This window comes from Panthera leo, chromosome B1, assembly GCF_018350215.1.
Source record: "Panthera leo isolate Ple1 chromosome B1, P.leo_Ple1_pat1.1, whole genome shotgun sequence".
In the NCBI taxonomy this organism is placed as follows: Eukaryota; Metazoa; Chordata; class Mammalia; order Carnivora; family Felidae; genus Panthera; species Panthera leo.
Window position 1 is genome coordinate 86,647,380 of NC_056682.1, and position 24,480 is coordinate 86,671,859.

At 42.9% G+C, this 24,480-nt stretch overlaps 1 protein-coding gene across 9 annotated transcripts in view; it reads left to right on the plus strand.

Moving 5' to 3' along the window:
* Positions 1-16,388: 16,388 nt before the first annotated feature.
* ELF2 (E74 like ETS transcription factor 2) overlaps positions 16,389-24,480 on the plus strand; it is a 95,855-nt gene continuing 87,763 nt past the window's right edge. For 2 of the 9 annotated variants that reach the window (XM_042935457.1, XM_042935463.1), the window contains exon 1: positions 16,389-16,614. The gene's annotated coding sequence lies outside the window, so the exon portion shown is untranslated. Of the gene's footprint in view, positions 16,615-17,611; positions 18,033-22,101; positions 22,127-22,481; positions 22,513-24,480 lie in introns of those variants that run through there. The other 7 variants (XM_042935466.1, XM_042935467.1, XM_042935464.1 and 4 more) reach the window with 5 other exon arrangements.

Genomic DNA, 24,480 nt, shown 5'->3' on the forward strand with positions numbered 1-24,480 from the left:
ACGTGGGTGGCTCAGTCGGTCAGGCTTCTGACTTCAGCTCAGGTCATGATCTCACGGTTCGGGAGTTAGAGCTCCACGCTGGGCTCTGTGTTGACAGCTCAAAGCCTGGAGCCTGCTTCAGATTCTGGGTCTCCCTCTCTCTCTGTTCCTCCCCTGCTCGCACTCTGTCTCACTCTCTCTCTCTCTCAAAAATAAATAAAGAATAAAAAACATTTTTTTTAAATAAAAAAGTCATCACTTGAAAGCTGCACCAGTTGCACCCTATAAATTCATAATTCTACCCATTCAACTAGCACATTTAGAGACATATAGAGCCTTAGTAGTTAGTGCCCTCTCTCTACAAAGCTCCCTTCAATTCAATGCTCTGAGTCCACAAAAGACTTGTTATCCCTCTCCAGGAAGAAGTGGCCTATGCTCTGTGTGTTGTTTTTTCCATTTTCCCTCTCTTTTGAACATCGCTTTGGAAGGAATGTTTATCTTATTTTTTATTTAGGGTCATCAAAGATATTCAGATTTATTATTTGTAGGTTGTAAGGAAACGAGAAGCTTCAACATCCTGATCAGGAACTGACATGACATAAAGATCCCGTAGCTGGGATCTTGTGTAGTGGTTAGGCAAGGACACTTTTGGAATTGTCTGTATAGGAAGGGTATGTTATGTGTATGAGTGTGTGTGGTGGGGTAGGCAGTAGCCAAAGAATGAACGATACTGAAATTTTTTTTCTCCCAACATTTTTCTATTCTTACGGAAATAGCACTCCTATTTTTGGTAAGAATTAGTCCATTATGCCCAGGGACACTGAGGATGTGAGCCTGAAGGCTATAATATCTCTAATGTAGCAAGCTGGCTTAGAGAATAAACCCAAACCACTAAAAGAAGCAGAGAAGAAAGATGGGGAGTGGGCAACCTGCAAGTGAGAGACTTTGTTACAATCGTCCTTGCCTGTCTCATAGGTTGCATATGTGAGCCAATAAATGTATTGCCATATTTGGCTTAGCTGGCTCAAGTCGGTTTTTGTTGTTAACCTTGAATATAAAAACTACCAGTTATTTTACCAGCAAAAATGGGCTTATGCACAAATAAAAGAGGATTGCGATGCAGGCCAAAAACCTGCTGGCCAAACCATATAGGTGAGTCTGGAGAATGAAGGAGAGGTATGCCTTTTTTAATGGAGAAAAGGAGCAAGTTGGGAAGACTGTTATAAACAGTCCACTGGAATAAACTGGGAGTTCCAAGTGTAATGGCTTCTCATTGGCTGAGCTGTGGAGGTGAGGGGGGATAGCCATATAGGATCAACTTGCAAGGTCGAGTCTGTGTAAGGTCAAATCCATCTGTTCCCCTTGTGTCTGCAATTGAGTAGGAATGGTAGGGCAGGAGAGCTCCCCCTGCTGAAACCTCCCAGCTCAATTTTAGTGAGGTTTCTTACAATGATTTTCACATTGTCACATGCCATCAAGAGTCCTGATAATTCAATGGGTAAAACCCAAAATTCTTTCTCCTTTTATCCCAAAGATGCAATGTCAGTTGTATAACTTTCACCACGAATTCACTCTCAGCATATGCCATTTACTTCAGAGATACTACTGAGGATGATCTTTGCATTCCAGGGAGGCTAGAGATCAATCTACTTTATAATTTAAAAAGGCATGGGGGTGCCCGGTTGGCTCAGTTAGTGAAGCATGTCACCCTTGATCTCGGGATCATGAGTTTGAGCTCCACACAGAGATTACTTGAAAACTAAAATAAAATAATTTATTTTAAAAATAATTTATTTTTTATTATTTTATTTTATTATTTAAAAAAATTTTTTTAATGTTTATTTACTTTTGAGAGAGAGAGAGAGAGAGAGAGAGAGAGAGCGCATGCGCACACGAGCGGGGGAGGGGCAGAGAGAGAGACAGACACAGAACCCAAAACAGGCTCCAGGCTCCAAGCTGTCAGCACAAGGCCTGATGCAGGTCTTGAACTCACAAGTGGGGCTTGAACTCACAAACCGTGTGATCATGACCTGAGCCGAAGCCAGACGCTCAACCGACTGAGCCACCCAGGCGCCCCTAAAATAATTTTTTTTTTAAAGGCATTGATTTAGTCTCTTAAAATTTTTAAAAAATTATTTTGAGAGAGAGAGGGAGAGTGCACATGTGCAAGCAAGCAGGGGAAGAGCAGAGGGACCGGGAGAGAATCCCAAGTAGGCTCTGGGCTTTTAGAAAGGATCCTGACTGGGCTGAAAGTCATGAACCATGAGATCATAACCTGAGCCTAAATCAAGAGACAGACACTTAACCAACTGAGCCATCCAGGTGCTCCTACTCTTTCAAATTTTAAAACTTTCCAAAATGGCCGCATGATGCTTTTATAATGAGAAGAAAAGGCCAACTTTATTCTTAAAAAGTTAAATCTTCAGGGGGCACCTGGGTGGCTCAGTTGGTTAACTGTCTGAATCTTGATTTTGGCTCAGGTCATGATCCCATGGTTCATGGGATAAAGCCCTACAGTCAAATTGCACTTCGTGTTGGAGATGGGAGGTTTGTTGGGAAATTAGGGAAAAGTATACGAAGGAGAGGATATTTGAGATAGACTCTGAAGGATATGTAGCTCTGACAGCCAGAGCAAGAGAGGGAGTTATATGTAGGAGGAGAATCCTGAGCAAAGGCACATGGGTGGGAAAGCTCAGGGCATGATGAGTGAGAGCTACCATGGCTGTTGTCACGACTCCATTAAGGCAAGTGGTGGAAAGTAAGCCTGGAAAGATAGGCAGTGGGCCACTTTACAGAGGCCTTTGTTGTTGTTGCTGCTGTTTTTATGTTTGTTTATTTATTTATTTTGATAGGGAGAGAGAGAGAAAGAGCAGGGAGGGGCAGACGGAGAGGGAGAGACAGAATCTCAAGCAGGCTCCACGCTGTCAGCACAGAGCCCGATGCGGGGCTCAATCTCATGAATCATGAGATCATGACCTGAGCTGAAATCCAAGACGCTTAACCAACTGAGCCACCCAGGCGCCCCTTACAGAGGCCTTTGTAGGGGAGGAAAAAGTTTTCCTTTATCCTCTTAGGGTTCCTAGCTGTATCTGAAAAGTAAACTGACAAAGACTGATTAGCAGGAGAAAAGCATAAACATTTATTTAATATAAGTTTTATATGACATGGGAATCTTCATGCAGAAGTGAAGATCCAAAGAAACAGACCTATGATCTTTTATGCTAGCATTGATGAAGAGAGGACAGTCATGGAAGAACATGATAGGTTAAGGATTATGATGTAATTGTAATAAACTGGGGGAAACTTCGCAAGGCCTGTTCATTAGGATTCTTCTTGGTGTTCCTTTGTCTTCAGAGGTAAGGATGCTCCTTTCCTCTGGGTATGGAGAGGACGTTTCTCATAGGAGCATTTTATGGGACAGGGGGTAGGAGGTCAGAGTGACCCTCCTGCTTCTGCTGTTTTATCAAACTCCTTCAGCTTAAAATATTTAAGGTGTCAAGATGCCATATTTTGGTGCAGTGTGTCCTAAACCCCATCACTTTTATTTATTTATTTATTTATTTATTTATTTATTTATTTATTTATTTAAAGTTTATTTATTTATTTTGAGAGAGAGAGAGTGTGCACGCATGCATATGCATGAGCCCGGAGGGGCAGAAAGAGGGGGAGAGAGAGAATCCCAGGCAGGCTCTGCACTCTGTGCTGAGCTTGAGGAGGACTTGGGGCTGGATCCCACCACCGTGATATCATGACCTGAGCTGAAACCAAGAGTGGGATGCTCAACCAACTGAGCCACTCAGGCGTCCCCCTGAAATCCCATTACTTTTAACGCCAAGTTGGGGAGTATGTACTCAGAGATTCTGAGGAATGACATCATCAGAGTTAAGCTTTAGGAAGATTAATCTGGCAGGGATGTATGAAACTGGAATCGGGAACAGCGTGATGCATACCAATTACAGGGGCACCTGGCTGGCTCAGTTGGTGTAGCATGGGACTCTCAATCTCGGGGTCCTGAGTTTGAGCCCCCATGTTGAATACAGAACTTACTTTAAAAAAAAAAAAAGAAAGCATACCAGCTACAGGTCTAATGTAGTGGTCTGAGAAAAATATAATAGAGTCTTGTACGAGACACTGGTTTGCAAAACATGGGAACCAACCTGATGTAGCCTAAGTCAAAAAGGAGAGTATTTTTATAGGGGAACTGAGGTGATTCAGAAAGCCCTGGGGCAGGTCGGGCCCCAGGTTAATAAAATTTAACTTCAGGGTTTCTTGCTTAAGCTGATTGCTGTAGAGTACCTGGGATGGGCCCCACCAATATATACTTACAGTGGTGAAGTGTTTTTGTAAAATTTGTAAAAGTGAGACATTTTAACCACAGTTGGTTAAGATCACCTCTCCATTCACTTATTCTTGGAGTCTGTGCCACCACTGGCTGTTTTTCCTGTTTGGAAGGGATTGGAACTGGGGAAAGCTGTCTCCACAATGCCCCTATTTGTAGACTACTTCAGTATTTTGCAGCAGTTACATGTTTTCTTTTTAGATCATGGTTTAGATGAAGCATTTCCAATTTTTAGTTGCAGCATTTAAACACACCTGCCAATTTGTATTTCTCTGTAGGGCCTACAATTAACAAGATGGTCTGTCCATTGTAAAACTATCCTATCCTTGGAGTGCCTGGATAGCTCAGTCGAAGAACATGTGACTCTTGATCTCATGGTCGTGAGTTTGAGCCCGATGTTGACAGTAGTAGAGATTACTAGACTAAATAAATTAAAAAAAAAAACAAAAACAAAAAAACTGTTCAAGCTTTGCTACATGGGTACAATGACAAATTGAAGATTCTCAATCTTTTGGAGATTCAGAAGAGAAATAAAAGCAAGATGCAAAATATTTACTCAAAAAGTTGATAAACCTTGAATGTGCATTTTAACTGTAATTTTAAAGACATTTTGATGGGCACCTGGGTGGCTCAATTGGTTGAGCATCCAACTCTTGACTTTGGCTCAGGTTGTGGTCTCACTCATGGTCATGGGATCAAGCCCTGCACCTGACTCTGTGCTGAGTGTGGAGCCTGCTTAGGATTCTCTCTCTCTCTCTCTCTCTCTCTCTCTCTCTCTCTCTCTCTCTCCCTCTGCCCCTCTCCTCTGCTCATGCTCTCTCTCTCTCAAAAATAAAAAATAAGTTAAAAAAAAAGACACTTTAGAACATTTCAAGAAAACAAAGAACTAGACTTCTGATTTGGAAGGATATGAGGAGTACCTTCTTTTATCATTTAAAAAGTTATTTATTTTTGAACATATATTTAAAATTTCATTAAAATTGAAATTTAGATGGGAATGCAAGCTGGTGCAGCCACTCTGGAAAACAGTATGGAGGTTCCTCAAAAAACTAAAAATAGAACTACCTACGACCCAGCAATTGCACTACTAGGTATTTATCCAAGGGATACAGGTGTGCTGTTTTGAAGGGGCACATGCACCCCCATGTTTATAGCAGCACTATCAACAATAGCCAAAGTATGGAAAGAGCCCAAATGTCCATCGATGGATGAATGGATAAAGATGTGGCGTACATATACAATGGAGTATTACTCGGCAATCATAAAGAATGAAATTTTGCCATTTGCAACTACGTGGATGGAACTGGAGGGTATTATGCTAAGAGATAACATAAAACTCATACTCACTACTCACTGAACATCAAATAGCAATTTAGTAAGTGTTTTCAGTTCAAAGAATATTTAAGATTAGTTACTGCTATGTGTTACTGGAATGTGGTAAAATCCTACTTCTACATGAAAAATATGTAATGGAAATTTCCTTAAATTGAGAACAATCTTTTTGTTTTTTAAGATTTATTTATTTTTGAGAGAGAAAGAGCAAGCAGGGAAGGGGTAGAGAGAGAGGGAGACAGAGGATCTGAAGCAGGCTCCATGCTGACCGTGGCAAGTCTAATGAGGAGCTGGAATCCATGAACAGTGAGATCATGACCTGAGCCAAAGTTGGACGCTCAACTAACTGAGCCACCCAGGCACCCCAAATTGAGAACAATCTTAAAAACTTACATGACATTATCAACCACAAGATATGAGGCTTTTAGAAACTTTTCTAAATTATCAGTAATAAAAACCAAATTTAATCAAGCTACACAAAAAATTTAATTATCTTTCTATTCTTTCCATTGAAAATAATATTTGCAAACTCATCACAGTCAGAAGCAATGAAAGAATATGTAGCCAGTGTATATCATACAATTACTTTAGAGGTATGTCAGGCAGTTGATTAATAAAAATTAATAAATATATCATATAATTCACTTTTCTGGGGTTTTATAATATTTGGGATATTGCTCAGCTTTTAAAAATATGTCATTTTTTTGTGATTTATTTTTCATTCTAAATAATATGCTTGGCCACACCTAATTCTGTATTCATAATTTTCTATTTTTTTCAAAGAGGACTCCCAAATTATAGGCCCCACAAAAGTTGGATTCACCCCCAGCCACTGGAATGGAGTGGATCCAGACCAGGAACCCACACACTTCTCTGTTGCTGTCTCTTGTCTGCTTCTGCTTGTGGCTGAGCCACAGCTGAAGGCTTTCCCTGCTCTGAGTTTTCATATGGGAGACTATGGCTCTCCCACAGCTACTAACATACATATACACGAGGTTCCAGACACGTTAAGAGACTGTAAATGGCTTTTTGGTCCCAGTTCTAAATTCCTGAAAGAACCCTCTCTCTCTCTCTCTCTGCCCCTCCCTGGCTTGTGCTCTCTCGCTCAAAAATAAATAAACATTAAAAAACAAAAATAAAGAGTTGGATGCTTACCAACTGAGCCACCCAGGTGCCCCAACCGTGAGGACATTTTTAAAGAAACATTTCATCTCTTTATAGCTCATCAGGAAGATTTTCATACACTACTCTTATAATAATCATTTCAGATTGATGTTAATTTTAGAAGTTCTAACATTAAAGAAAAAAAAGAACACGAAGTGTTTGTCACCTAGCATACTGAATGACCTTAGGCCCTGGATTTACCATAATTTCTTTTCTCTCTTTTTTTTTTTTTTTAATTTTTTAATATTTATTCATTTTTGAGAGACAGAGACAGAGCACAAGTGGGGGAGGGGCAGAGAGAGAGGGAGACACAGAATCCGAAGCAGCCTCCAGGTTCTGAGCTGTCAGCACAGAGCCCGATGTGGGGCTCGAAATCACAAACCTCGACATCATGACCTGAGCGGAAGTCGAACGCTTAACCGACTGAGCCACCCAGGTGCCCCTCTTTTCTCTTTTTTTCTTGCATTTGTTTTTAATCTTTATTTTTGAGAGAGAGACAGCTTGTGAGCAGGGAGTAGCAGAGAGAGAGGGAGACACAGAATCCAAAGCACGTTCCAGGCTCTGAGCTGTCAGCACAGAGTCTGCTGTGGGGCTCAAACTCATGAACTGTGAGATCATGACCCGAGCCAAAGTCAGACGCTTAACCGACTGAGCCACACAGGCGCCCCATCTTGCATTTTTTTAATTTAAAAATTTTTAAAATTTTAATTATGATTAAAAAATGTTTTAAGAGAGAGAGAGAGAGTGCACGAACTGGGGAGAGGGCAGAGGTAGAGAGAGAGAGAATTTTAAGCCGGTTTCATGCTCATCAAGGAGCACAATGCAGGGCTTGATCTCATGACCCTGGGATCATGACCTGAGCTGAAATCAAGAGTCAGATGCTCCACCGACTGAGCCACTCATGAGCCCCACCCCCAATCGCTTTTTTTGAATAAGATTTTATTTTTATGTAATCTTACACCCAACTTGAGGCTCAAACTTCACCACAGGAGCAAGAGTCACATACTGTACCAACTGAGCCAGCCAGGTGCCCCTCTTGCATTAGATCTTTGAAACATTTTTCCTACAAGAATAGAAACAACTAGTATACCTGGAGTACACAAAAGACTCTTGATTTCTTATATTACTTTTCATACCTTTACCCCGTTCATTTATCTCACCCCAAAAACCTGCTATGGGAAAACAGGGTTCCAGCGAATTTATTTTTGTTGGGGGAGGGTTTCACAAAGTCAATCACATGCACCATTGTCCTGTGGACTACTCATTAATCCCCTTTCAAGATATCTAGACCATTTACAGAAGCACCTGCTGTTGCCATTTTAAAATTTTACACTCAACGGGCACCTGGGTGGCTCAGTTGGTTAAGTGTCCGACTTCAGCTCAGGTCATGATCTCACGGTTTGTGAGTTCGAGCCCTGCATTGGGCTGTGTGCTGACAGCTCAGAGCCTGGAGCCTGCTTTGGATTCTGTGTCTCCCTCTCTCTGTTCCTACCCTGCTCACACTCGGTCTCAAAAATAAATAAAGATTAAAAAAAAATTAAAAAATTTTACACTTAAAAAAGACTCAGTGCTACTCATTTGGTCTAAAAACCAGATGTGTAACTCACTTCAATACAAATTTGTCCCTTGCTTTTCTCAACCACTGTTATTTGGAAGTTCAGTATATCTAGTTCCTGTCTAATTCAAAAAGGACTATATGAGTGATTGAAGGGCTTTTTGGGTTAATGGTAAATAAGAAATACTAAAGACTGAAATATCACATGTGTATATGTGTATATGTGAACAATATACACATGATTAAGCTTTCCATCATATGTGTTGGGAAAAACACCAAAATTGGCTTATAATAAATGTGGACCACCTGAATAAAAATATACAGGACACCCTGAGGAAAACTGAAAAGCAAAATAATTTTGAACAAAAGGGTATGGCTAGCTATGGACACAACTGTAAAATAGATAACTGTCTACATGTGAGTCCACAGTTTACTTAATCAATTTCGTTCTTTCCTGAGATTTGCCTTGGCTCCTTAATTTCCCAACTCTTTCCCGGTGCCTCACCAGATTGAAGCCTGTCTCTGTCATTCTACACTTGACTTTTATTCCGTCCCTCCCTTTCTTGCTCAGCCGGACAAAGTCAGTGAGAGGGAGGTTATTATTGCTAAACTTCCCCCATTAGGCTCAAGGGCATCATTTCCAAAGACCTTCCTGTTCTTCAACTTTCACTTCAGTGATCTCAAAAAGGGAGTTTGTAAAAATAAGAAAACCTGGATTCAAATTCCAACTCTGCTCACCTGTGTTAACAAAAGTAAGTAACTTATTTTTAGGCCGTAGTGTTCTCAACATAGAATGATTGGCTCAGAGTAAATATATAATAGTTCTCACAGATATAGAAGACTAAAAGCTGGAGGTTGGAGACTCCAACCTTGTCTCTTCTACCTGTCAAAACTTACTTCTCTAGCTTATACTGATCACAAAGGGATGTACTTGCTCCTCAGACACACCGGGTAGTAATATAATTAGTCCTTGTTAACATATTAATTTTCTTTCTCCACCCAGGCAACCAAATAAAAACGCAGACTTAGTAAGTGGGCTCTGAAAATATTCTGCTGGTAGAATATAATCCACTTTGAGGCTTGCTGAATTGTGAACTGGGCCCCTTCACCAGTCAAATCACATGTCAGAGCAGAGGTATTGGCTTATTCTTAAGGAGAAGCTGGACAGGATAGGGAGAAGCTGGCCTGGTCTCTCCTTCAACCCTGGAGAGGACAATGCAGAGGAGGAGGAAGCTGAGCAGAGTGCTGGGAGCATGGAGTCTGGAGCCAGCCTGCTTGGATTTCTTGTCTGGCACCATTACTCACTTGCTGGTGGTCTTGAGAAAGTTGCTCACTCCTTCAGTCACGTCAGTGTCATAATCTGCAAAATGATAACAGTACTTTTCTGATTCGGTTGTTAAGAGGTTTAAAAGAAAAGATTAAAAACATTTTTTTAACGTTTATTTATTTTTGAGACAGAGAGAGACAGAGCATGAATGGGGGAGAGTCAGAGAGAGAGTCAGAGAGAGTCAGAGACACAGAATCTGAAGCAGGCTCCAGGCTCTGAGCTGTCAGCACAGAGCACAACGCGGGTCTCCGACTCATGGACCGCGAGATCATGACCTGAGCCGAAGTCGGATGCTCAACCGACTGAGCCACCCAGGCGCCCCTAAAAGATTAAAAGAAAGTACACATCCAATCAAAACTGTTAAGATGATGCAAAATTTCAAAAGTATTTTGTTGGTATTTAGGACTCTGACCATATATAAGTACAGATATTATCAATTACTATACCTATCACGAACTTTTGAATATCAATGATAGAATTATTCTTATTTTCCTCTTCTCCTTCACATTACGGGAATTTCCAGTCATTCATATAGATTCACGGTATTTTAAAACTCTCAACCCATCTTCCCATTTACTCCATTTTCTTCTGTCTCGCATTCACAGTTTAATTATAGTTCTTCTGAATTATAGTGACCCTTCCATCCTCCAGATTGATTGGCTTCTTATCCTGACCCTAATTTCTCTTTTTGCTTAGCAGTCAGTGTCATCAGCAGATACGGGAGACACAACGAAGCAGACAGGAAGAACAGGAAACAGGAGCTGGAGTAGAGGTAATATATTGGCAACCAGCGGAGGAAGGAGTGTCTGGAGAGAGGGAAATAGGGAAGACGGCCAGAAACACTCAACCATCTGCAGTAGTGTCTGCTATGTTAGGCAGAACAGGGCCCCAAGCAGAGGTGAGTAGGACTGCAAGGTGGTATCCAAGCCCAGGGAATTTGGGGGACTAGGGCTTGAGGCTGGTGTCAAAGCTGAAACAGAGGGCAATACCTTTTGTCCTTGATGTTTGGTCATGAACAGTTAAAACATGCCTGCACTTCAGAAGTGCTAGTGGTTAAGAGGACAGGCTCTGGAGGATTCAATAGCCAACTCTATTGTCAACTGTGTAACTTTGAATGAGTGGCTTAACCTTTCTTGCCTTCAGTGTGAATTGTGACATGGAGATGCTCCTAAGAGCACGTAAGGTACCTAGCAGTATACTAACGGTGGCCAATATTATTGTTATTATTGTTTGTTTAATGTTCATTTATTTTTGTGAGAGAAAAGGGGGAGGGGCAGTCGGAGAGGGACAGACCATCTGAAGCAGGCTCTGCACTGACAGCAGAGAGCCTGATGCAGGGCTCAAACTCACAAACCGTGAGATCAGGTCTTGAGACGAAGTCAGACGCTTAACCAACTGAGCCACCCAGGAGCCCCTGTTACTGTTATTATTTACTATTGCTAAAATAGTGTCACTCACTCTGACTCGCTGGCCAGTAGGAAAAAAACTGCAGAGAAGAAAGCAAATGAATGGTGGAAAAAACAAAGCTTTTGGTTTGCTTTTCTATTCTTTAGAGTGATCCAGGAAATGAATGGAAAGGAAAATTTCTATTAATCCATTTTAACTTAGTATCATGGAGGAAACAGTTAAATGCCCTTGAAAACTAGTCAGCTCACAAATATGGAAATTTATTTCAGAACTTTCCCCATGGAATATATTTATCTTTGTGTTTTAATTAACTACTATGGCATTTATCCTGAATTTTATTAAGAAACCAATTTCATTCAGAGATTAATATGATCTTAAATCACTAATAAAATGTCTTCATGTACATTTCATTTGGATTTTTAATTTTTATAATAAAGTAGGCAAATCTGCTTACAAAAATTGGTTTTATCATGGAAAATATTAGAAATTCTAACTAGAATAAAATATAATCCATCTTCAAAACTTCAGATATTTTTTAATGTTTATTTTTTTGAGAGAGAGAAAGAGAGAGAGAGAGAGAGAGAGACAGAGCACAAGTGGGGGAGGGGCAGAGAGAGACAGAGACACAGAATCCAAAGCAGGCTCCAGGCTCTGAGCTGTCAGCACAGAGCCCCCCCACCCCATGGGGCTCGAACTCATGATCATGACCTGAGGTGAGATCATGACCTGAGGTGAAGTTGAATCCTCAACCGACTGAGCCACCTTGGTGCCCTGACACTTCAAATTATTTTAATAAAGCAATAAAATGTATGCTAAAAGTAATTTATTTGTTAATAGAATTAATAAAATGCTTCCAAGTAAAGTACTATCTTAAAGAGAAGGCTGCTTTAAAAATATATCAAGAACTCAAAGTATGAAATGACTGTAAGTACTTATTTTATTAGAAAACATTCCATGGTAAAATTACATGTGCAACTCATGTAGATTTAACCTCTCTTCCATATTCAAAACTTGGTACTTTCTGATGGCATTTGATGATGCAAATTTCATTTTCAAGAATTGTTTCATTGGATTCTGGAAACTTAACATGTCCCCCCTGAAATTATTTTGTTTTTGACCATTCTCTGAAGAAAGCCTCTTATAACTTGTTTAACATATGACGTCTAAGAGATTCTGATTCATACAAGGCAAAATGATACCTCAAACAAAAGTGAGTCTGGAGACTGAGTCCCTTTCAGAACCAGAGTATGGGAGAGTTATGAATGATATTTTCGTAGAAGCCCAGAAAGGGGTGGTGGGAGGGATGGATATAGTGGCTTATAAATAAGGTAGGCTAATACCAGAATAAAACTTGGACAATAGCGCCCAGACCACTCATTCTTTAGGGAGAAGCAAAAGAAGAGATTTTTCGGGTTGTTCTTGAAAGTCTACATAATTGGTGGTAACCTGGGGATTTGCCCATCTGTAATGAGAGAATCCAACAGGTTTAAAGGCTGTATCAGTAATTCAAAATTTACTACTGCAGAATGCCCTTGTAGTAGCTCACTTCCAACATGGCCCCAGGGATCTTCACTGGTGGTAAGGCACAGGTGTGCACGTGCATGTGTGTGACTCCTGAGGCTAGGTCAGAAAACATTGCACAGAATTCCCTTCTCTTGGACTACTCACTTCGAAATGTTGTGAGAGAATATAACATTATTTAATCAGCTGTAACGCAAAGTGTCCAAGGATTATCTCAAGAAAGAGAATTTCCAGTTTGGGAAGGGCAATGATTTACTGGCTACCAGTAGGAGAATTTAGTTTTCTTCGGTGTTCCTCATGATACCACTCCCATCCCTAAACTGGCCCTAAAAGGTCCTTTTCCCATTTAACATTCTGATATAAAAGGGGGAAAACCTCTTCTCTTGGTTAATCTACCATACTAAAGCCAGGCTGGAACTTTAAAAATACTTTCTTAGGTAAATAAGAGAGAATAAAGGGTAAATAAACAGAAAAGAAGTACAGAAGCATTCTATCTAATACACATATTATACCATTTGATTTATAGTTAGTCTACATAATTGCATGTATATGTATATAAATGCATGGAAAATGTCAGGAAGCTGAAATGCTAAACTATCATTTATGGTTACCTGTGGAAGGGTAGAGGTGTGTAATGACTGGTATGTGTGAAGGGTGAGGAGTGGAAAGGGAAATCGAGAAGGAAATGAGGAGACTTGGTTTTTAAAAAGTCTGTTTTGTATTATTTGAAAATTGACGATGGGAATGTATTAATGAGACACTTGCATAATTAAAAAATAAATTGTATAATAAAAAAAAACAGAGGCAAGAGCAATTGAGTTATAACCTGGAGACCTCTTATTCTATGATCATTAACTAGGACTACTGACCACATCACCCCTTTCCTACTGAACCTGAGGTCTTCAGAATGCTTTGCTACAAACTTTTTCAGTTTCTTACTTGGCTAGCTTCCATAAAGGATGTGTCTTTCCAAGACCCACTCTCAAAGAGCTAACCCCAAAGACCTAAGTTTGGCACCTTCAAGGCCAGTACTAAGAAAGCAGATTGCTCCGTCTCCTATTCCACTAGTCAATGATTGGAAAACTAATTCTGGGTAAAAAAAAACCACTCCAAAACACAGTGTTTAAAACAAGGCTTTTTTTTCGGCAGGTCACTGGCTCCAAGTTGGGGATGGTTCTAGACCACTTCATGTCTCTCATTCTTCTTGTCCCAGCAGACTACCATGACTATGTTCTTCACATTGTGAAAGGCAAGTGTGGGAGGGAGGCAAGCAGAAACATGCAAAATCTCCTAAGAACAGGCTCAGAACTGTTACGCTGTCACTTCTGCCCATATTCCTTCAGCCAAAAGCAAGTGGAATAATCTAAGCCCGACATCAGTGGGGTGGAGAAACTTTCTATCTCCAATCAGAAGAAATGCAAAGCCACATTTCAAAGAACATGCATGGAAGGAGCATTGAAGAATTGGAAACAATGATGTTATTTACCATTGTTATCTGCCTGGGACTTTCCAGTTTACTTCCAATTGGCAGTTGGAGAGATACGTTTCTTCTCATGGTAGCTGAAAACTGGAATGATTTCACCCAGCAGGTGAGATCTGTTCCTAACTATAGGAATTAGGCTTTGTCCTTGCATGCTCCTTATATGACATGTTAATGTCATAGACATTCAGTAGTATTATTAGTTCCTTACAAATATCCAGTGGACAACGGTTCCCTAATTTTGGAAATAGAAGATTAGAAATACTGCCCTAGGAAGGGTGCTAGGTTTGTAGTATTCTGTTGTTTTGTGTGTGTGTGTGTTAAAGTTTTGAATTGTTTAGTTCAAAAGAATGCTGAGTCGCCATGTTTTAGAACTCAGGAATTCATAAAACTTCATCAGAGTTCAGAAGATCTCTTTGACTAACCCTATTTGCTATCCAGTCTCCCCCTACATTTCAAAGTAAAGATCTATGAAGGAGTCACCAGAGTTGCTTTTTCAGATAGGAAAGGAAGAATCCCACTCCCACCTCCGCACCCCCAGTAAATAAAAAGGCATTAATAGCTTTAAAAAAGAAAGAGATCATTAAATTCTTAGGTTCTTCAAAGACAAATGAGTGGGGCCTCCTGTGGTCCTCTGACATTTGAGACCTGCTTTAAGGTTATTTCCATGGTTCCCACGTTACTTTCAAGAACAGCTATCACTTGTATTCCTCAGGGTTTTTTTTTTTTTTCTCTCCTGACTGGTTCTGGAACTGCAAAAAGACTAAGGGTGGAGCCCAGAAATGAACCTGGCGAATACTGCGCCAGGTCTATCGGAGTGGGGCTGCAGGAGCCCGAGAGAGGGCTAGAATTAGTCCCTCCGCGCACCGGGACAGTCATCGCTCTTTGTTAAAGAAACAAATACAAGAAAATGCGGCGGCGGCGAAGCGTGGTGGTGGGGGAATAGATTGTGCCACAACTTTGCGTTTGTAGGCTTAACTGTGCGTAAGAAAGATCATTAGTGAGGCGCTCCAAACGCAGGACAGTCCAGGACACCGTGTCATGGGCTTTTATGCATTTGAAGGCGCGTGAGTGCCCTGCTCAGAGGTTCCCCTTTGTGTGAAAGTGGGGAAACCAGAAGCGTGCAGCTACTGCTGGGTTTTCATTTTCGAATTCGTTAGGCATTGCGACCAAAATACCCCCGCACCAACACACTCCCGCATTCTCGCACCAACAATACTCGGACTTGAGTTACTCAACCGAGCTGACCGAGCGAGGAGCGACAATGGCTTGGTGCGGGCGCCCGCAGCTCGGGGGGCAGCGCCAGGGGGCCGCCCGCCGCGCTCCGCAGCTGCGCGCTGAGCCCCGCCACCCGACCGTCAGCAAACGCGGGCACCAACCGCCGCGCGGCCCGGCCGTTGGGCGGGTGGTAATTTCTGGGAATGGGGCGGGGTCGCGGGTGTACAAGGCCGGGCGCCTGCGAGCGAGGAGGAGGAGCGGGCGGCGCCGAGGGCGCGAGGTTGGAGGGGCGGTGCGCCACAAGCGTCACTGACCGAGGAGGGGCCGGGGCGGGGCTGGCGGCGCGCTCGCGCCCCCACCTTTTACTTAGCCCAGGCTGAGTGGAGAGTGGAAAGGGCTAGGAGTTTCTCCAGCCCCCGGCCCCCGGTAACTGTCAGACTGCCCGAGTGCGGAACAGTCCCTGGAGAAGGGCGGGAGTCCAGGGCTGGGGATGGAGTGACAGCCAGGGCCCGCGGAGGCTTCTGAGAGTGGCGAGGGTGTGTGCGTGCGGTCCCGGCCAGCTGGGAGAAGCGGGCGGGCGCTGCAGGTGCACGCGCGGCCCCGCCACCCCCACGCGCCTGCCCGCGTCTTGGGGCTCCGGCACCAGTCCGGGGTTGGAGAGTGGGATGGGGGAGCCCAGAGCAGGGCGCGGGACAAGTGCCCAGAGTCTTTACCTGAGAAGGCGGGTTTGGTAGAAGTTGGGGGATAAGGGGCGGGCGAGAGTCGAGACAGCCACCGAAGCAGGTTGGCCGGCTAGGGGGCCGGTGGGGCCCTGCCGGGTATAAATAGCCAGCCCTGGTTTGACAGACGCAGCGGTGACTGGCTGTGCTGCCCCCCCCTCCCTCGCCGCGTGGGGAGGGGAGGAGCGCTCGGAGCGGGCGGGGTGGGGGAGGCGGACTCGAGTGTCCTGGTGGCGGCGGTAGGAGGCCGAGGGGGAGGAGCTGAAGCGGGGGGTGGAGGGAGGGGGCCGGGAGCGGGGCGAGGGCGGGGGCCACCATTGCTCCCCGCGCCGGGCTCTGTGTCGCCGCCGTCGCCTCGGCGGTTGGGGATCCGTGGGGCGGCGCGGGCGGGGGGCGCTGCGCGGGCCGGCTCGCCGCTGTTTTGTTTCCTCTTCTCCCACTGGAGCGGCTCGGGCTGCCGGGGAGGCCCCGGCTCCCTCGGGACGCCCGGCCAGCGGCGGCGGCGGTGCTAGTCCTCGGCCCTGCCGGGAGGGAAAGCGACGCCGTGGTCTTCCCGGGCGACGCGGAGAGCAGGTAAGAGCGCGGGCAGCCGAGGCTGGTGGGAGGGAGCGCGGAGGGCGCGGCGATAAAGCCTCGCCGTCCCGAGTGCCGCCGCCTCCCTCCGCACCCCCGCCCCGCGCCTGTGTTGTTTGCTCCGGGGTTTGCCGAGGGTTTTCCGGAGGCTGTGGCGGTGACAACGGCTAGGAACTGGGGAAGGGGGCTCAGTGCCCCCAGGCAACGGTCGGGAAGCGGGACTTGGAGAAAGGGGAAGGCGCGCTGCGCGCCTGCCCGCGGGGAGCACAGGGCGCGGGGCAGGGCTGAGGGAAGAGGTTACGGACCCCGGCGGAGGGGGGGGGGGGATGGGCCGAGCGCAGCTGGTCTCGCTGTGTTTACATCTCCGCGCGAGTCACCTCTGCCGAGAAGCGGACTGAACTGACCCGCCTTATCCCGCGGGGAGGCCAGGGCGGGGGTCCGGCTCCGGAGGAAGCGCGTCCTGGGAGGGTCGGGTAGGGCGGGAGGCTGCGGCCGGCGCCGGGGCAGGGCAGCGAGATCGGGGCGGGTCCTGGAAGGCTCGGGCCGCTCGGGGTGGCGTGGAGGGCTGGAAACCAGTTTCCTTCCCCGTCCGGCCTTATCGCCGCCTCTTACCTTTCCTTCTCTCCGCGGCTAGCTTGCCTGGCAGGTTGTACTCTGTTCTTCTTTTATTCTCACTTTCCACTCCGGCCCCCTGCTGCCACTTCCCCCAATTCCCCTGGGGGTAGGGAGGTTTGGCTGTGATAGGAATCTGTTTTTTAAACCAAACAAAAACGGGCTCGGTAACACGCGCGTCCAATGACCGCCTTCTGGATCCTCTGTTGGGGAAGCTGTCCCCTTGGGACCGTGCTACTGGATGTTTGGGGGCGCGGGAAAGGAACGGTTAGGGCTCTGCTAGGGTTGGTGCTGACTGACGGAGCAGCTTTGAGAGCAGGGTAGCCGAGGCGCCCCCCCCCCCCCGACCTCCGACCCCCGACCCCGCTCCATTGGGCATTTTTATTCCACGTCGATAAAGGACAGAGAAAATATTCCATAAGGCCAAGAGTAATCCCGATTGCAGTTTCTTATGTGCCAGCATCCTGGGCTCTCTTTCTAGGAGCTAGATTAGCTGCAGAACAGCCTTTAAGTTCTTAGTACTTGTTTAAATGCGGGGGGGGGGGGGGGGGAATCTTCATTCTAAAACTAAAATTTCCCCCGTTCATGAACATTTTACTTTAGCTGTGTGGCTTTAATTTTAATCCAGTGATGATAAAACAGTAATCTTGCCTTTGGTAATCAGATTTGCTTTTCTTTTTACCTATGAGTCAGTATGGAGAGGCAAATTATGCACTTTCTATAGTGCCAGAATCACAGAAGAATGTACAGTTTACCAACGTAGAATTGGATATTTTCGTATCAGAGTTTCTTCCTCTCTTTAAAAGGTAGAATGATTTTATATAAGCCTGGAAATTATTGAATTTCATTTAAGGAATTAAGGAATGATTGAACTTTACATATATATGTGTATACATACACATATATAGGTAGGGCAATCCAGTTTATGCAGGGCATTCATATGACTGTCAATGAACTATCTCCTAGGAAACACATGAAGTAGAAAATTGAAGTATCTTGGGCATTTGAAATCTGAATATTTAAGGTCAAATTTATTTTTTAAGGTTAGTGACTTAACTAATTACTTTGATTAATCATTGCTTCTTATTTCAGATATATACTCATTTACAAAATAATCAGTATGATTGGAAGGTATTTGTAACTTTGAGATTTTTTTGTCCTAAATAAATAGATTGGTAACTTTGGCTGTGGTAGTCCTACCAGTGTTGATGGCTTTACCTACTCATAGATTGTACACCAAGTGGGTTTTTTTTTTTTTTGTAGCAGTTTTATTGAGATATAATTCATATACCATTCAGTTCACCAATTTAAAGTGTACAGTAATTTTGAATATATTCACAGAGTTGTGCAACCATCACCATAATCAGTTTTGGAACATTTTCATTATGGGAAAAGGAGCTCTGTACCGTTCAGTGGTTACTCCCCCCACCCCCAAGATTCCCAGCTCTAGGCAACCACTCATCTGTCTCTATAGGTTTGCTTATTCTGAGCATTTTATATAAATGGAGTCATACAATATGTGATTTTTCATGACTGGTTTCTTTCACTTAGCATAAAGTTTTCAAAGTTCACATGTTGTAGCATGTGTCATTATTTTTATTGCTGAGTAATAGTATTATATGGATGTACCACATTATTAATCTATTAGTTGAACATTTGAGTTTCCACTTTTTAGCTGTTATAAACAATGCCACTGTGAACATTTTTGTATTAGTTTTTGTGTGGCTGTGTTTTCATTTCTCTTAGGTATGTACACAGCATAGAAAATTAATATGCACAAGTCTGTTGCATTTCCATACACTAATAATGAACTATCAGAAAGAGAGATTAAGAAAACAATCCCATTCACAATTGCATCAAAAAGATTAAGATACTGGGGTGCCTGGTTGGCTCAGTCAGTTGAGCGACTGAGTCAGGTCATGATCTTGTGGTTTGTGAATTCGAGCCCTGTGTCAGGCTCTGTGCTGACTGTGGAGCCTGGAGCCTGCTTCAGATTCTGTGTCTTCCTCTCTCTTTGCCCCTCCCCCATGCATGCACACTCTCTTTGTCTCTCTCCCTCTCTCTCAAAAATAAACATTAAAAAAAATTTTTTTTTAAAAGAATAAAATACCAAGGAGTAAATTTAACCAAGGAGTTAAAAGACATTACTCTGGAAACCGTAAAACATTGATGAAAGAAATTAAAGATAATACAAACAAATGGAAAGATAAACCATACTCATGGATTATAAGAATTAATATTGTTAAAATGTCCATATTATCCAAAGCAATCTACAGATTCAGTGTAATCTCTATCAAAATTCCAATGGCATTTTTTTGTAGAAGTAGAACAGATAATCCTAAAATTTGTATAGAACCACAAAAGACCCCATATAGTCCAAGCAGTCTTGTGAAAGAAGAACAAACCTAAAGATACCAGGCTCCCTGATTTCAAACTATACTACAAAGCTATAGTAGTCAAAATGGTATGGTACTTGCACAAAAACAGACACCTAGATCAATAGAACAGAGTAGAGTCCAGAAACAAACCCATGCTTATAAAGTTAATTAATCTTCAGCAGAGGAGGCCAGAAGCTACCACAGGGAAAAGACAGTCTCTTCAATACATGGTGCTGGGAAAACTGGACAACTACATGGCAAAAGAATGAAACTGGACCACTTTATTATTTTATTGCTTATTTAATTTAAAAATTTTTAAATGTTTTATTTTTGAGAGAGAGAGACAGAGACAGTGTGAGCAGGAAAGGGGCAGAGAGAGAGGGAAACACAGAATCTGAAGCAGGCTCCAGGCTCTGAGCTGTCAGCACAGAGCCTGACAGGGGGCCTGAGCTCACAAACTGTGAGATCATGACCTGAGCTGCAGTCGGATGCTTAACCGACTGAGGCACCCCGGTGCTCTATTTTTTATTTTTTTTTAAATTTTTTTTTTTCAACGTTTTTTATTTATTTTTGGGACAGAGAGAGACAGAGCATGAACGGGGGAGGGGCAGAGAGAGAGGGAGACACAGAATCGGAAACAGGCTCCAGGCTCCGAGCCATCAGCCCAGAGCCTGATGCGGGGCTTGAACTCACGGACCGCGAGATCGTGACCTGGCTGAAGTCGGACGCTTAACCGACTGCGCCACCCAGGCGCCCCTATTTTTTATTTTTTAAGTAAGTTCTACATCCAGTGTGAAGCCTGAACTCATTACCCTGAGATCAAGAGCTGAATGCTCCACAGATTGAGCCATCCAGGTGCCCCTGGACCACTTTCTTATATAGGAAAATAAACTCAAAGTGGATTAAAGACTTAAACGTAAAACCAAAAACCATAAAAATCCTGGAAGCAAACATAAACAGTAAGCTTTTGGACATGTGCCTGAGCAGTATTTTTTTGCATCTATCTCCTCAGGTAAGGGCAGCAAAAGAAAAGTAAGTAGGACTACATCAGACTGAAAAGCTGATGAAGGGGCACCTGGGTGGCTCAGTCGGTTGAGCGTCTGACTTTGGCTCAGGCCACGATCTCACGGCTGACAGGTTCGAGCCCCACGTCGGGCTCTGTGCTGACAACTCAGAGCCCGGAGCCTGCTTTGGATTCTGTGTCTCCCTCTCTCTCTGCCCCTCCCTCATTCATGCTCTGTCTCAAAAATAAATAAACATTAAAAAACATTTTTTTAAATAAAAAAAAAAGCTGATGAAACTATTAGTGAAGGAGACCATCAACAGAATGAAAAGGCAACCTCCTGAATGGGAGATGATACTTGTAAATGATGTAACTGATAAGGGGTCAATATTCCGAAATATAGAAAGAACTTACAACTCAATATATTAAAAAGTCCAATTATAAAATGGGCAGAGGACCCAAATAGACATTTCTCCAAAAAGACGTACAGGTGGCAAACAGACACACGAAAAGGTGCTCAACATCCCTAATCATCAAGGAAATGCAGGTCAAAACAACAATGAGATATCACTTCACACATGTTAGAATGGCTACTATCAAAAAGACAAGAAATAACAAGGGTTGGCAAGGATGTGGAGGAAAGAGAGCTCTTGTGTAGTGTTCATGGGAATGCAAAATGGTGTAGCTACTATGGAAAACACTATGGAGTTTCTGCAAAATAAAAGTAGGACTATCGTACAGTCTGGCAAATCCACTTCTGGTTATTTGAAGAAAATGAAAATACTAATTTTAAAAGATATACGCACCCTGTGTTCATAGCAGCATTACTTAGTATGGGCAAGATATGGAAGCAACCTGAGTGTCCATCGATACATGGATGGATAAAGATGTGGTATATAGACAGTAGAATATTACTTAACCATAAAAAAGAGTGAAATCTTGCCATTTGCAACAACGTGAATGGATCTAGGAGGTATTATACTATGTGAAATAAGTCAGAGGCAAATACTGTATGATATTATATCAAATGAACAGCAAAACAAATGAACAACAAAACAGAAACAGGCCCATAGATACACAGAACAATTTGGTGGTTGCCAGAGGGGAGGGGGGACAAGGGGATGGAAAAAATAGGGGAAGGAGTTAAAAGGTACCAACTTCCAGTTGTAAAATAAATTAAGACATAAATATTCAATGTAGAGCACAAGAAATATAATTAATCTGTAACAACCTTGTATGGTGGTGATAGATGGTAGCTAGATTTATTGTGATGATTGCTCTGTAATCTGTATAAATGTTAAATTTCTATGTCATACACTTGAAACTAATATGTCAACTACACTTCAATTTAAAAAATTAGTATCTTGAGTTATTTAATGCCCAAAATGAATCCATTTTGAGTGCACAATTCAGTTAATTTTATTTTTATTTTTATTTGTTTTTCCCAAACTAGAATGATGTACTACCTTACACCTGTCAGAATGGCTAAAATTAACAACACAGGAAACAACAGATGTTGGTGAGGATGCAGAGAAAGAGGAACCCTCTTTTGCTGTTGGTGGGAATGCAAACTGGTACAGCCACTCTGGAAAACTTTTTGAGGTTCCTCAAAAAGTTAAAAATAGAGGGGCGCCTGGGTGGCGCAGTCGGTTAAGCGTCCGACTTCAGCCAGGTCACGATCTCACGGTCCATGAGTTCGAGCCCCGCGTCAGGCTCTGGGCTGATGGCTCAGAGCCTGGAGCCTGTTTCCGATTCTGTGTCTCCCTCTCTCTCTGTCCCTCCCCCGTTCATGCTCTGTCTCTCTCTGTCCCAAAAATAAATAAACGTTGAAAAAAATTAAAAAAAAAAAAAAAAAAAAAAAAAAAGTTAAAAATAGAACTACCCTACTACCCAGCAATTGCACTAGTAGGTATTTACCCAAAGGATACAAAAATACTGATTCGAAGGAGTACATGTACCCCAATGTTTATAGCAGCAGTATCAACAATAGCCACATTATGGAAAGAGGCCAAATTTCCATCGACTGATGAATAGATAAAGAATATGTGGTATAGGGGTGCCTGGGTGGCTCAGTGAGTTAGACGCCCGACTCTTGATTTCAGCTCAAGTTTTCATCTCACGGTTCTTGAGATTGAGCCTTGCATCGGGCTCTCGGCTGACAGCACGGACCTGCTTTGTATTCTCTGTCTCCCTATCTCTTTGCCCTTCCGTCTCTTGTGTGCGCGCGTGCGCTCTCTCTCAAAATAAATAAACATTAAAAAAAGAAAATGCAGTGTATAAATATATATACACAATGCAATATTATTCAGCCATAAAAACAATTCAGTTATTTTTAGTAAACATATAGAATTGTTATACTGTCATTATAAGCCAGTTTTCTTTTCTTTTATTCTTTCTCTCTTTCTCTCCTTTCTTTCTTTCTTTCTTTCTTTCTTTCTTTCTTTCTTTCTTTCTTTCTTTCTTTCTTCTTACAGACTTTAATTCAGCAAAGAAAGGTCTGTAAGAGAGGACTGGGGAGATGACACTCCCCTGGGACTCCCCAGAATCAGGGGAGGGAGCCTGGTGGCCCAGCCAGCCAGGGGGAGGGCCCAGGGTCTTCTCAGGCCACCAGGTCCTGCTTGGTGATCAGGGACAGAGCTTTATATGTGTGAAGTTGCTGGACTCAGCACTGGGCCAATGGGAGGCCAGGGAGGCCAGCTCCAGGTGGTCTATCCTAGGGATGGAGAAGTGGAGCTCATCTTCAACATGGTGGGAGACAGTGATGGCAGAGACTGAGTGGGGTGCACAGTATCTGACTCCCACAGACTGACAGCAGGCCTGGTTTAAGCTTACAAGCCAGTTTCAGAACATTTTTGTCCCCTCTCCAAAATTACCTCTAGTCTGTTTGCATTTACCCTCAATCCCCCACCCCCATCCCAGGCAACCACTGACTTGTGTTTTGTCTCTATAGATTTGCCTTTTCTGGGTAGTTCATAGGAATGGAATCACACAAGAAACACTGGGCTTCTTTCACTTAGCATAATGTTTTTTGGGGTTTATCAATATTGTAGCATGTACCAGTATTTTGTTCCTTTTTATTGCTGAATAGTATTCTACTGTATGGATATACCACATCTTGTTTATTATTGACCAGTTGATAGGCATTTGGATGGTTTCCAGTTTTGACTGTGGCAAATAATGCAGCTTGAACATTTGAATACAAGTCTTTACGTGAATATATGCTTTCATTCTCTTGGGTAGATACTAGGAATAGAATTGCTGGCTTATCTATTTAACTGTTAAAGAACCTGACAAACTGTTTTCTAAAGTGGCCATATGTTTACGTTTCTAACAGCAGTGTAAGGGAGTTCCAGTTTCTTCACATCCTTGTCAACACTAGTTATTGTCTGTCTTTTTTGTTATAGCTATTCTAGTAGGTATGAAGTGGTTAACTTATTGTGGTTTAAATTCACATTTTCTTAAAGACTCAAGGCATTGAGCATTTCATGTAATTATTCATTCATATATCCCTTTTGTTGAAATAGCCATTCAAATCTTTTGCCTGTTTTTAAAAAATTTTATTATAGAGTTGTAAAAGTTATATATTCTGGATGCAAGTCCTTTATTAGGTACATGATTTGCACATATTTTCTCCTCGTCTTTTCATTTTTTTATTGGAGGCCTTTGAAGTGCAATAATTAAACTTTTTTTTTAGAGTTTTAATTTTTTCAGATTTTTAATGTTCATTTTTGAGAGAGAGAGAGCAGGACAGGGGCAGAAAGAGATGGAGACAGAGAATCTGAAGCAGGCTCCATACTGTCAGCACAAAGCCTGACATGGGGCTCAAACCCACAAACCGCGAGATGATAAACTGAGCTGAAGTCAGACACTCAA